Source organism: Phacochoerus africanus, chromosome 10, assembly GCF_016906955.1.
Source record: "Phacochoerus africanus isolate WHEZ1 chromosome 10, ROS_Pafr_v1, whole genome shotgun sequence".
NCBI lineage: Eukaryota > Metazoa > Chordata > Mammalia > Artiodactyla > Suidae > Phacochoerus > Phacochoerus africanus.
Genome location: NC_062553.1, coordinates 58618567 through 58633988, shown reverse-complemented (window position 1 = coordinate 58633988; position 15422 = coordinate 58618567).

Genomic DNA, 15422 nt, shown 5'->3' with positions numbered 1-15422 from the left:
TGTTATACCTGGAAAGTCATTGCCATAACTAAGGTCATCTAAGTTTTTTCATATGTTATCTAACAGGAGTTTTATAGTTTTGCATTTTACATTTAGGTCTGTGATCCAGTTTGAGTTAATTCTTGTGAGGGATATAGGTCTGCATATAGATTCTTTTTTTTTCGCATATGTATATCCAATTGTTTTTTGGAAAGTTGATTTTTGCTCCATTGTATTACCTTTACTCCTTTGTCAAAGGTCAATTGACTATATCTACCTGGATCAATTATTGGGTTTTCCCATTAAGTCTCAATGGCCTATTTAGCTACTCTTTTGCCAATACCACACTGTCGTGATTATTGTAACTTTATAGTAAGTTTTGAAATCTGGTAGTACATGTCTTCAAACTGTCCTTCTCCTTCAATTTTATGTTGTCTGGCCAGGGTCATTTGCCTCTCCATATAAACTTTAAGATGTTTGTTGTTACCAATAAAATAACTTGGTGAAATTTTGACTACAGTTGCATTAAATATACAGATCCAGTTTAGAAGAACTGACAACTTGACAGTATTGAATCTGCCTATCCACATACATGTAATATTTCTTCATTTACTTAGATCTTCTTTGACTTTGTTCATAAAAGTTTTGTAATTTTCCTCATATATATTGCTTGTATGTTTATAATTACATACTTCACTTTTAAAATATATTAATGTAAATGGTATTGTGTTATTAAAAAATAGATTTTTATAACCATTTTTTAAGTATGGTCATGGTACTCATTCATTGAAAAAATAAGGAGCTTTAAATGTGTTACATCTTTTAATCCTCACACCTCCCTTTTGTTTAAACTTAGGCATTTCTATCCCCATTTTGCATATAAAGAAATGAGAGCGAGAGAGGGAGAGAGGGAGTGCAAGCAGAGAAGAGGGTTTAGGACTATATATACATATATATCCAAATACGGTGGTATGTAAGAATGCTTATATGATAAAACAAAAACAAACACACAAAAATACAAACTTAAAATTTATTATAATTTGAGTTAATACCACTTTTGGGGGCATTATTGTAATATCGTATTACATAAGGATGATTTAATATTCTCTACAATTTTAAAGATTAGGGTTAGTCTTACTCTAACAAATGAGTGGCAGTCATTTATATGAAACATAAAAGCATACACCCTTGTTAAGAAAATCATTGGACTCTACATAACTATCACTTAATGAATTTCCTTATGTTCATATTCGATTGCCTATATTAAATTACTTTTGCTAACTCTCTTTTTTTCATTTTAGTGGCCACACATGCAGCATATGGAAGTTCTCAGGCCAGGGATTGAATCTGAGCTGCAGCTGTGACCTATGCAGTAGTTATAGCAACACCAGATTCTTTAACCCACTGTGCCAGGCTGGAGATTGAACCCACATCCTGAGATGCTGCAGTTGAATTCTTAGCCCACTGTACCACAGTGGGAACACATACATTTGCTAAATTTTTTATGAAAACTGTCTGGGTAGAGAGGTACTGTTGTGATCATTTTGGTCATAAAACTGTCTGAAAATTAGAAAAAAAAGTCTATTAAGTTGGTCTCTGGAATTTGTATTCAAAGTAGGTTGCCTCGAAATGGTGGGTTTCACTGGTCACTAATCATCATCCCTCATGAATAGTAGTTACAGATCTTTAATGTTTATGTAAAACCATTAAAGAAAAGTTTATAACATAATATATAAGGGAATGAGAAACTCTTGAGTATATGGTTTATAAAATAGCAATTTCAAAAAAAATGCCAATTTATAAATATATGGACTTTCAATTATTTTCTATTTGGATTTTCAAATACAGAAGAGAATTATCCAACTCAATAAAAATTTTGAACATGATCTTTAAACATACACGAAATTTGACTTCCCATAGTCAACAAATTAACTATTCACTTCATAAGCAGGTTTTGCTTCTGCCTGATGTGATCTTAGCCAGTTCTTTAACTATTCCCCTCAATTTCATCTTTAAACCATGTTCTTAAGGGTCATCACTAGTTTCTATATACGTAAGACATCTCTCAATAAATAGATATAGTTATATTCATTTCCTTCTTTCCCTAACATATCATGGTCTATAAATAAATTGTTTGCAAATTTAGCTTTTTGTTTCTGCCTCTAAGATGAAACTCCACTGAAACATACTGAAAGTATGTTATTGGTCTTATATGTTTGGTGTTCCCATTGACTGTCACAGGGCCTTGCATGTATTTTGCGTTCCAGAAATCTTGTTGCTTGAGTGATTAATATGTCCACATTTGTCAATAAAATTAGAATGAATGGAGGGTGAAATATAAGGCACGATTTCTCTACTTCTTCTTTTTACTCCTAAGAGATTCACAATGTAGCTTTTATTGGTCTTTTAGTCCTAGAAACTCATTTGAGAACAAAACAATACTCTTTGTTAATAAACTCTCCAGAATACCTTCACAATAAGAAGAAAAAAATGAACAGCTGCAGAAACAAATTTCCTCTGAATCATGAAGAAAAGCTTATTGCTGGGCACATTGAATTCCATTTATTGCCAGATTTTCTCTTAAAGCATTAGGCACCCCGTGACCCTATTAATCCAAGAGAGATTATCTGATAGGCATTTTTAGAACAACCAATGAAGTAGAAAATATGATTCTTGCTCTCAATAATCTTGCCAATTATGGATTTCCTATGGAAATGAAAACAAAGTCATCTTCATAGAAACACAAAATTATTTATTTATTTATTTATTTATTTATTTATTTATTTATTTATTTATTTATTGGTTTTTAGGGCCACATCTGCAGCATACAGAAGTTTCCAGGCTAGGGGTCAAATTGGAGCTACAGCTGCCAGCCTATGCCACAGTCACAGCAATGTGGAATCCAAGCTGTGTTGATGAGCTACACCACAGATCATAGCAACACTGGGTCCCCAACCCACTGAGCAAGGCCAGGGATTGAGCCTGCATCCTCATGGATCCTAGTCGGGTTTGTTAACTGGTGAATCCTGAAAGGAACTCCCTTTTATTTGAAACACAAAACATAAAAATTTACATATTGAACCCATAATTTAGAGAGTTTAACTGCATGTAGTTTTTTTATACATTCCGACAGTATTTTTTGTTTGTAGACTTATTATTGATGGCCATTCTGTCCTGTGTGAGGTGGTAGGTACCTCATTGTAGTTTTGACTTACATTTCTCTAATTAGTGACACTGAGCATCTTTTCATGTGCCCACTAGCCATCCACATGTTTTCTGTGGTGAAATGTCTATTTAGGTCTTCTGCACATTTTTCAGTTGGGTTGTTTGTGTTTTTGTTGTTGAGTTATATGAGTAGTTTGTATATTTGGGAGATTAAGTCTCATTGATTGCATCATTTGCAACTATTCTCTCCCATTCCTTAGGTTGTGTTTTCATGTGCTTTTTTTAATAGTTTTCTTTGCTGTGCAAAGCTTGAAAGTTTGATTAGGTCCTATTTTTTAATTTTTGTTTTTATGTCTATTACCTCAGGAGAATGACCAAATTAAACATTTGTACATTATTTTTGCACATGGTGTGAGGGAGTACTCTAGTTTCATTAATTTACATGCAGCTGTCCAGTTTTACTGGCACCACTCGCTGAAGAGACTGTCTTTTTCCCACTTTGTATTCTTTCCTCCTTTGTCAAAGGTTAATTGAGCATAGGTATCTGGGTTTATCTCTGGGCTCTATTCTATTCAATTGATCTGTAAATGTATATCTAGTTTTGTACCAATACTACACTGTTTTGACTATTGTGGCTATATAATGTTGTCTGAAGTCAGGGAGAATTATGCCTCCTGTTTCTTTTCTTTTTCACACTTAGGATTGCTTTGGCAATTCTGGGTTTTTTATTGTTCCATATAAATTTTTGGATTATTTGTTCTAGTTCTATGAAAATTACATGGGTAATTTGTTAAGGATTGCATTAAATCTGTAGATTGCTCTCAGTAGGGTGATCATTTTAACAATATTAATTCTTCAAATTCAGGGTCATGGGATATCTTCCCATGTCTTTTACTCCTCTTTAATTTCCTTTTTAATGTTTTATAGTTCTCCATATATAAGTATTTCATCTCCTTGTTCAGGTTTATTCCTAGGCATTTTATTTTTTTGGTAAAAGTTTAAATGTTACTGTTTTTCTATATTCCTTTTCTAACATTTCTTTTTTACTATAATGTAACTGAATGTTAAGCTTGTATTCTTCTACTTTGCTGAATCCCTTTATCAGTTTGAGTAGTTTTTGTGTGGAGTGTTTAGGTTTTTTTTTTTCCTTTTTCTTTTTCCTTTTATGGCCGTATTTGAGGCATATAGAAGTTCCCAGGCTAGGGGTCAAATTGGAGCTTCAGCTGCTACCCTATGCTACAGCTACAGTAACTCCAGATCGAGATGTGTCTGTGACGTACACCATAGCTCATGGTAAAGCTGGGTTCTTAACACATTGAGTGAGGTCATGGCTCAAATCTACATCCTCATGGATATTAGTTGGGTTCTTTTTTTTTTGTCTTTTTAGGGCCAAACCCATGTCATATTTCTACATATTTCCCAGGCTAGGGGTCTAATTGGAGCTACAGCTGCCAGTCTATACCATAGCCACAGAAAACTTGGGAGCTGAACCACGGCTGCAACCTACACCGCAGCGACCTACACCACAGCTCATGGCAATCCTGAATCCTTAACCCACTGAGCAAAACCAGGGATTGAACCTGAGTCCTCTTGGATGCTAGTCAGATTTGTTTCTGCTGAGCCATAACAGGAACTCCTAGGTGGGTTCTTAACTCACATGCCACAAGGGGAATGCCAGGCCTATAATGAGAACTCTAGGTTCTCTATATAGGGAATCATGTCATCTTCATATGGTGACAGTTTTTCCTCTTCTCTTCCGCTTTGGAGATGCTTTATTTCTTTTGTCTGTCTGATTGCTGTGTCTAGGACTTCAAATACTATGTTGAATAAAAGTGGTGAAAGTGAGAATCCTTATCCTGTCCCAGATTTTAGTGGGAAGACTTTCAGCTTTTCTCCATTGAGGATTATATGGGTTTGTCTTAAATGGATTTTATTATGTTGAGATATGGTCTCTTTATACCCACCTTGGTAAGAGTTCCTTATCATAAAAAGATTTTGGATTTTGTCAAATACATTTTCTGCATCTGTGGAGATGATGATGTGGTTTTTGACTTTTCTATTTTTAATGTGGTGTATTCCACTGATTGATTTGCACATATTGAACCATCCCTGTGAACTCATGATGAATCCCACTTAGTCATGGCTTATATTTGTTTTTATGTTGTCAGATTCCATTCGCTAAAATTTTGTTGAGAATTTTTGCATCTATATTCATCAAATATATTGAACTAAAAATTTCTTTTTTTGTAGTATCTTTGTCTAATTTTGGTATTATGGTGATAAAGGCTTCTAGAATATCCCTGGAAGTGTTCCTTCTTCTTCAATATTTCGGAAGAGTTTAAGAAAGATTGGTATAAGTTCTTTGTATGCTTGGTAGAATTTGACTACGAGGTTATCTGGTCCTGGATTTATTTATTTATTTATTTATTTAGGGCTGTACCTGCAGCTTATTGACGTTCCCAGGCCAAGGGTCAAATCAGAACTGCAGCTACAGGCCTACACCACAGTCACAGCAACCTGTTACCTGAGCCACATCTGTGACCTAGACCACAGCTCACAGCAATGTCAGAACCTAAACCTACTGAGTGAGGCCAGGGATTTAACCTGCTTCCTCAGGATACTAGGCAGATTCATAACCTGTTGAGCCAAAATGGGAACTCCCTGGTACTGGGCTTTTGTATGTAGGGAGTGTTTTTCTTACACATTCAATTTCATTTTTAGTGATTGTTCTGTTCAAATGATCTATTTCTTCTTGATTCAGTTTTGGTGGCCTATGTGTCCCTAGAAAGCTGTCTATTTCTTCTAGGTTGTGAAATAATTTGTTGGCATGTAATTGTTCATATTATTTTCTCTTTTTTTTTGTTGTTATTTCTGCCGTATCCCTTGAGATTTCTCCTTTTTCATTTCTTATTTTGTTTCTTTGGGTTTTCTCTCACTTCTTGGTGAGTCTGGCCAGAGTTTTGTCCATTTTATTTACACTTTCAAAGAACTAGCTCTTGTTTTTATTGATTTTTCCAATCATTTTTTGAATCTCTATGTTATTGATATCCTCTTTGATATTTATGATTTCCTTCCTTCTGTTGAATTTACATTTTGTTTGTTCTTCTTTTTCTAATCCTTTTAGGCATTAGGTTAGGTTTTTTATTTGAGATTTTTCATGCTTTTTGAGGAAGGCCTGTATCACTATGAACTTCCCTCTAAGAATTGTTTTTGCAGCATCACATAGATTTTGTATGGTTGTTTTTACGGTCATCTCTTTCAAGGTTTTTTTTTTTTTTTTTGTCTTTTCTAGGGCTGCATCCATGGCATATTGGAGGTTCCCAGGCTAGGGGTCTAACTGGAGCTGCAGCTACCAGCCTATACCACAGCCACAGCAATGTGAGATGTGAGCCATGTCTGTGACCTACACCACAGCTTGTGGCAATGCTGGATCCTTAACCCACTGAGCAAGGCCAGGGATCAAACCCACAACCTCATGGTTCCTAGTTGGACTTGTTAACCACTGAGCCACGACGGGAACTCCTTTCAATTTTTTTTTAATTTATTTTTTTATTCCCTCATTGCCCTATTTTTTTGTTTTACTAGCATTTTGTCTAGTCTCTGTAGTCAGATTTTTTTCATTTCTATTCCCATGGGTTAATTCTAGTTTTATGCTACTGTGGTCAGAAAATATGCTTAAAAGAACCTCAGTGCTCTTAAATTTGTTGAGGTTAGTTTTGTGTCCCAGTGTATTGTCAATCCTAGAGAATGTTCCATGTGCACTTGAAAAGAATGTGTGTGTGTGTGTGTGTGTGTGTGTATATATATATATTTTTTTTTTTTTTTGATGTAGTATCTTGAAAATATCAAGGAAGCCCAACTGTTCTTTTGTGTCATTTGGGACTCTCCATTGGCTTGTTGATTTTCTGTTTAGAGAATCTGTCCTTTGATGTATGTGGAGTGTTATATACTCCTACAATTATTGTATTCCTTTATACCTGTATTTGTTGTATGTATTTGAATGCTCCTGTGTTAGGGGCATATATATTGACAAGTGTAATGTCTTCTACTTGAATTGATCCTTTTATCATTAGTGTCCTTTGTCTTTCTCTATGGACTTTGTTTTAAAGTCTATTTGGTCTGATATAAGTATTGTTTCACCCACTTTCCTATTGTTTCAACTCACATAAATTATCTTTTTCCATCCCCTCACTTTCAATTTATATGTGTCCTTTGCCCTAAGGGGAGTCTCTTGTTGGCAACATAACATTGTAGACACTTGGCTTTTAAGCCAGTCTGCCATTCCATGTCCTTTGATTGGAGCATTCATGGTAATTATTGACATTTAAGGTGATTATTGAAAAATATGTATTTATTACCATTTTAAACCTTGTTTTCCAGTAGATTCTATGTTTTTCCTTTGTTCTTTTCATTTTTGGTTGCATGATTTCCTTTCATTTTATGCTTATGTCCTCTTCTTTTTAGTTTTTGTTTAGTTTTGATTTATGGTTTCCCTGTTTTTTTTTTTTTTTTTCAAATGTGTTAAACCTTTCCTCTGTCTGCTTGCTTTAGCCTGATAGCATATATAGGTTAAAACACACTGTTAAAAAAAAAAAAGAGTCTAGATTTTCATATTCTCCTTCCCCACATTTTGAGATTTTGATGTCCTTTTTTATATCTTCATGTTTATCCTTTTGCTGTTACTTGTGTTTATCATTGCATTCAGAAATAGCTTTTTTTTTTCTTTTTAATCTATATACTTGCTTACTTAAGTGATTGCTTTCCAAATGTGATTTCCTCCATCCTATATCTTCTTACTTCTTCCTATTTAGAGAAGGCCTTTCAATATTTATTTTAGGAAATGTTTAGTATTACTGTGTTATTTTAGTTTTATCCTGGAAGTTCTTTATTTCTCCTTCTATTTTAAATGATATTCTTGATGAGTAAAATATTCTAGGTTGCAAAATTTTCCCTTTTAGAACTTTGAACATACGTTGCCACTCTTTTCTGGCCTGTAGTGTTTCTTTAGGGAATTCAGCTGTTAGCCTTGTGGGGATTCCCCTGAAATTTACTCTTTGTTTTTCTCTTTCTGCCTTTAAATTTTACCACTTTTAATATAATATGTCTTGGTATAGGTCTGATTAGATTCATCTTATTGGGAACCCTTTGTGCTTACTATATCTGGATATATGTTTCCTCTTTTAGATTTGGGAAATTTTCAGCCATAACTTCTTCAAGTGCTTTTTCAATTCCCTTTTCTCTTTCTTCTCCTGGGATCCCTGTTATGTGTAGATTAGCCTACTTTATATTATCCCATAGATCTCTTATATTGCTCTCATTATTTTTTATTTGGCTTTCTGTTGCTGTCCTGATTGGGTGATTTCCATTATTCTACTTTCCAAGTAACTTATTCATTCTTTTGCATTATTTATCCTGCTGTTCAAAGCCTTTAACTCAAACTTCATCTCAGCAAATGGATTTTCTAATTTTTCTTGGCTCCTCCTTATAGTTTCTAATTCATTTCTAAAGTAATCTGTATTACTTTCAATAGCTGTTATTAATTCCTTCAGTATTTTCATTACCTCATTTTTGAACTCAGTATCTATTAGAATACAGGTGTCTGTTTCACTCTTTGCTCATTCAGGGGAATTCTCCTATTCTTTTAACTGGGAATAGTTCCTGTGTGTCTTCATTTTGCTTATATTTTTCTTACTCTGAGCCCAACCTGAGGTCCCAGTTAGTTGAAATATAAACTGCCAGATACATTAGTGAACCACCCAGGAAGCTGCAATTAAACCTTCAATTTTTGGTAACTTCAGCCCTGAACTTTTGATTGATTCTAATCCGTCCATAAAATCTTGAGAAACAATAAAATAATTGCTCTTTTAAGCCATTAGGTACATTTTTTCTATTTAAATAAATATGAGGTTATTATAAATGTATGGCTAAAATCAGATATTTATTGTTAAAACAATAGCAGGCCAGATTTGAAGAAAAGAAAAAATACCAATTCTAAAAACTGGAACCTATATCAATTAAAATTTGGAATTGAATGCATGAATTTAAAAAATTTGTTATAGCTGAGAGAAAACTGGTAAATGAGAGGACCAGATTAAATTATCTAAAAGGTAACACAGACCATTAGATACTGAAACTAAAAGAGTAGTAATAAGTACTTTGGTGGCTCAGTGGGTTAAGAATCTGGTGTTGTCACTGCAGTGACTCTGGTTACTGCTGTGGAGTGGGTTCAGTCCCTAAGCTAGGAACTTCTGCATGCCACGGGCATTTCCAAAAAAAATTCTTTTTTGAAAAGAGTAGTAAAACGAAGATAGAGTAAGAATATATAAAATGCAAATAAGAGCAAATAAATAATATAGATAATTTGATAACAGAAGAGCTAGAATTATCCAGATATGATGAAAGACAAAATCCACACATATATATACTAAAACATGTAAGTGAATTCATAATCAAGATCACAGGTTAAAGTTCAATTTACAAAATCAGTTGTGTTGCTATGTACTTCTAGCAGACCATTGGAAATGGAAATTTATTTATTTATTTATTTATTTATTTATTTTTGTCTTTTTTTGCTATTTCTTTGCGCCGCTCCCATGGCATATGGAGGTTCCCAGGCTAGGGGTCGAATCGGAGCTGTAGCCACCGGCCTATGCCGGAGCCACAGCAACGCGGGATCTGAGCCGCGTCTGCAACCTACACCACAGCTCACGGCAATGCCGGATCCTTAACACACTGAGCAAGGGCAGGGACCAAACCCGCAACCTCATGGTTCCTAGTCGGATTCGTTAACCACTGTGCCACGATGGGAACTCCGGAAATGGAAATTTAAAAATACCAATAGCATTAAAAGCCAAGAAATATTAAGGATAAATTTAACAAACTAAGTGGAAAAGCTTTACTGTGAAAACCACTAAATACCATTTAAAGAAATGAAATGATATCTAAATAAATAAAGTAAAACACCAACCAGACATACATACACATATATACCTCATGACTATTGACTAGAAGACTCAATATTTTTGAGATTTCAGTTCTTCCCAATCTGATCAATAGATTCATAGATTCTGCATAATCCTTCTCAAAATTCCAGTAAGCTATTTTGTTTAAATTGATGCCTCTCTCTAATGAACATTAAAAGAGCCTATAATATTCAAATAAATCTGAAAAAAAAAACACAGTTGGGAAATTCACATTAGTGACTTTTAGAGTCTCTGTATATCTACTACAGCAAGAGGAGTTGGTGTCATAAAACTGTATACACATACACACCTATTGTATCCAAAAACAATAAAACATAATTAAAAATGGAATGTATATGCTCATCTGATTTTTAACTGAGATACAAAATCAATTCAATTGTTAGAGGATGACATTTTCAACAAATGCTGCTATAACGATTGGATATCCTAAGACAAAAGGAAAAAAATATCGACCTTAAAAATCATGTATTATATAAATAGTTACTCAAATGGATCAGAGACTTAAATGTTAAAAATATAAAATATCTAGGAAAAATGCAGCAGAAATTTATCAGAATCTGGACACAGGAGAAAGGTCTTAGCCTTGATACAAAAAGTAAAATCCATAAAGTTAAAAAAAATGTTGATTTGGTCTTTAAATAAGCTTAAAACTTTTGCTCTGTGAAAGCCCACATGAATAAGCTAAAAAGTCAAACTCCAAATTTGGAAAAAAAAAAAAAAAACACTTGTAACTCATATATCTGACAAAATATTTAGAATCTAAAAATATACAAAACTTCCAAAAAATCACCAGTAAAAACAAACAAAAGCAAAAGCTATGCAATTAGAAAATGAGAAAAAGACATGAAAAACCACAGTGAGCTGTCACTCTAGAGTTAACCAAATGGCTCAAATTTTAAAAATAGGAGAAAAAGTAACAATGGCAAATGCTGATGAGAATATGCCAAGATGATTACCCATACATTGCCAATAGGAAAATATTTTGGTGGATTTTTTGTGTTAAATTTGAAATTGCCATTAGGCCCAGTAGTTGAGTTCTTGAGCATTTATCCAAAGAGGAAACATATATTCACAGAAAAACCTGTACACAAATAATCAAAGCAGATATTCTTAATAATCAAAAAAACCTGTAAAAAAAAAGCCCAGATATCTTCCATTTATGAATGGTCAAGGAAATTGTGGAACATCCATACCAAGAAATACTACCGAGTGATGAAAAGGAGCACACTGTTGAGCTATATAACAACTTGGATGAATCTCCAGTTTTACGCTGAGAAAAAAAAATCCCTAAATGTAAAATACTCTCTAATTCCACATATATAGTATTATTGATAGGACAAAATTATAAAAATGAAGAAGAAATGAGTGATATCTAGGAATTATGGAAATGTAGTTGGAATGCAGGGGATCGGGTCTGAATACAACATGAGGAGTCCTTGTGGAGAAGTAAATGTTCTGTATTTTGGGTCTGTCAATGTCAATATGGTAATTGTAATATTTTACTATACTTTTGCAAGAAGAAAGCATTACGGAAGCTAGGTAAAGGGGATATGGACACTCTCTTTATTATTTCTTACAATTGCATATGAATCTAAAATTTCTCCAAATAAAGTTTACTTTAAAGACCAAATGTAGCAGTGTTGCCGAATGCAGAATCAATATATGAAAATCAGTTACACTTTTATTAGCAAACATTTGCAAAATATTTTTTTAAAAAACATATTCAATAACATTGAAAAAATAAAACAATATTACAGGGAGATCCCTTGTGGCACAGTGGGTTAAAGATCTGGCATTGTCAGTGTAGCAGGTTGGTTCACTGCTGTGATGTGGTTTCAGTTCCTAGCCCAGGAACTTCTTCAAGCAATGGGCATGGCCAAAAGAAATGATAATATTTTCAAGAATATTTTCTAAAAACAATAACAAGACAGATAAGGAAGGCACCCTGGGACTTTAGTGTCTTTTCTGCAGTTTTGTTTATTGATATAGAAATATCTTTAGAAGTTCCCATAGTGGTTCAGTGGTTAACAAACCCGACTAGCATCCAGGAGGATGTGGGTTCAATCCCTGGACTCTTTCCATGGGTTAAGGACCCAGTGTTGCCATGACCTGTGGTGTAGGTAGAAGACAAAACTTGGATCTGTCATTGTTGTGGCTGTGGCGTAGGCTGGTGGCTACAGCTCAAATTAGACCCCTAGCCTGGGAACCTCCATATGCCACAGTTGTGGCCCTAAAAACACAAAAAGTCCAAAAAAAAAGAAATATCTTTAAATAGTTATATAATAGTTATATAGGATGTGATATGCTTAAAAATAATACTGATACCACAATGGTAATTCTAGATTTTTAACTTATTTATATTAACATTTTTTTTACCTAATATAATTAGGTAGAAAATAATTTCTCTATTTTTGAAATGAAAATGATCTATAAGTTGCAAAGATATTTTTGTTTTCTATGTGCCTATTTTCTATGATATTAATCTACGCTGTATTTATTAATGGTTCCTTTTTTAATGACCACAGAACTACACAAATAAATACAAACATTGATTATTTTATGGGATTTTAGTCTTTATCAGAAGGGAAATGTACTGTCATGTCACTGTCCCTCTCCTACAAACAGCAAAAGCAATACTTGATTTTGCTCTAGAATGCTCTGATAAAATGTCCTCACTTGAAAAGCCCTTGAAAATTTCTATTGATATTTCACATATTTGAAAAACTTACTACAAAGATTTTTTTTTTCAATTAGTCTTTCTTAACATTAGTGTGTTTATGATCAGCTGGATGCCTTGTTAAAAGATAAATTATTGGACCAGTCCTTAGCAGTAATTAACTCAGTATATCTGGAGTAGATGTGCTAGATAATTTGCATTTGTAATATATTGGAATCAATATGCAAGACCATTGGTATGAAGTATCCAAGATCATTAGTATGAGAGTACATTAAAGTTATATAAACATATTTATACACACACATAGAGATATATACATGTGCATAAATGTGTACATGTACCACACATGTATAAACACTTGTTAAATAAATTATAGTTTCTTTTTGATTATTTGTCAGCAGATGAGCTTAATTTTTCCCTGCCCAGGTATTAGTTGGGACCTTAGTCCTTGAAATTTGGATAATCACTGAAGGAATTTACTGAAAAGAAACTGAAAACAAAATATATATGCTTTTTTTTATAGATACTGAACTCATATCAACATGTATATAATCTAATTACAATACAGACAACAGAATATAAATCCATTTGAGTTTTACAACATTATCCCTGTCTCTGTAGTCTTTACCTCATATGCCCTTTAATTGCAATGACATTGATGCATCCTGTTTCTCACATCACTAGGGTTTTGGGCAGTGTGTTCCTTCTGACAGATATTTTCCCTCAGCCTTTACTTATGCAAGACTCATTCTATTTTTTTTTTACTTCAGCTTTTGATATATTACAAAGGGGATTTAGTTAAAAAGACCAAAGCACATATCATCGTAGGACTCTTCATATTCTTCTTTATTTCCTTCTACTTTGTTCCCAGCTAGGAACATGGTAGTAGAGGGGGCTGGACCTCCTACTGGAGCAGCTCCAATTGCTGGGAGCATTTACCAGCCCCTGCATTGCAGATGATGATACAGATGTTGACATTGGCCAGAGTCTTTGAAAAAAAGTCAGGCATATACTGATAGTAGCTAGAAATTTTTCAAATGAACAGTAGGTTTTAAAAATCTAATGAAATATAATAGATGATCCATAAATATAAAGCAAGTCAACATTCCTTCCCAAAAGCAAATGAAGAGTTCTTGATATCACTCCAAAGACATGCCACCCGTTTCAGCAATTCCTGCAGTATATATCTAGAAAATTAAGCAAGATTTGCCCTATTAATAATATGAATTTAAAACTGGTGAGACTTTGTTACTTCCTGTTCATTTATTTAGAGATATCAACTCCCATAAGAAGACAATGTCCCAGGTAGAACAAGGAGGGCCTTTATGCATTCAATCCCAGGAGGTAAAGAATCACAAAATATACAAGGTAGCGATGAAGAAATGTTCAGAAACTCTTGAGGTCAGCCACAGAGCTAGTAACATGCATGATAAATATGTTTAGACTGCTAGAGAGAGAAGCTATGGTGACAGAAAAATATTCCTCCTCTAGAAAATTGAGACATAATAGATGAAATTTTATTAAGAACAAAAAGTGAAACAAGGCTGAGAGCTGGAATTAAACATGTGAAGCCCAGGGGTTAGAAATTATGAGAGCCATGTTCAAAGTCTACCTACTGCACAAACAAAGGAAACCAGGTATTATTTTTGTGTTAGCAGGTTGATTTCTAATTTACTTTGTAATGAGCTTTAGTAAAACTGGGATAGAGCATACAGTTCTGCTTCCCACTAGGTAATCTCCCCCAGCCACTGCCATGTAAACATACACCAACTAAATACACCTCTTCCTTCCCAAGAAAGGAAAATGCAACAGTAAGGAAAATACCACACTGATATCACATATTTCTGGAAGTGATTGCTGAGAGATTCATACAATTTTAAAGACAAAAATTGTGTCCTTGGAATTTTACACTTGGATATAGATTTGGTGTGTTTTGGTGAGAGGAGAAAGTATTTTCAGGCATCAACTAACTGACTCAGAATAACAACCTTTGAAAAGCCAAAAGAAGTTTAAGCAGCAATCTTGATGAACAAGGGATAATTAAAATCAGTGACTAAATAGTGAGAAAGAAGTAGTGTAATGAACAAGATCAATAAAGTAAAAGTGTTTAAATGGACTTTATGTAGTTACAAACAAATGCAAAATAAAAAGAATATTGAGCAAGAATGCATCGGATACAAAATTAATTACCTGTGTCTATAATCCAATTATGCCAATTAAAACCTGCAGCAGGGATCTGCAAAAACAGATTAAAAAATTAGTGGGGTAATTCTTTCAAATTTATAAGTTTAAAAATATTGATCATTTACTTTTTTTTTTTCTTTAAAGATTTTTATTTTTTAATGATGATCTAGGAAAGGGACAGGGTTTTTGTTTTGTTTTGTTGTCTTTTCTAGGCCCACATACATGGCAGCCTATGGAGGTTCCCAGGCTAGGGGTTTAGTCCGAGCTATAGCCGACAACCTACGCCACAGCCACAGCCACATGGGATCCCAGCTGAGTCTGTGACCTACACCACAGCTCACGACAATGCCGGATCATTAACCCACTGAGCAAGGTCAGGGATCAAACCCACAACCCCATGGTTCCTAGTTGGATTCGTTAACCACTGAGCCACC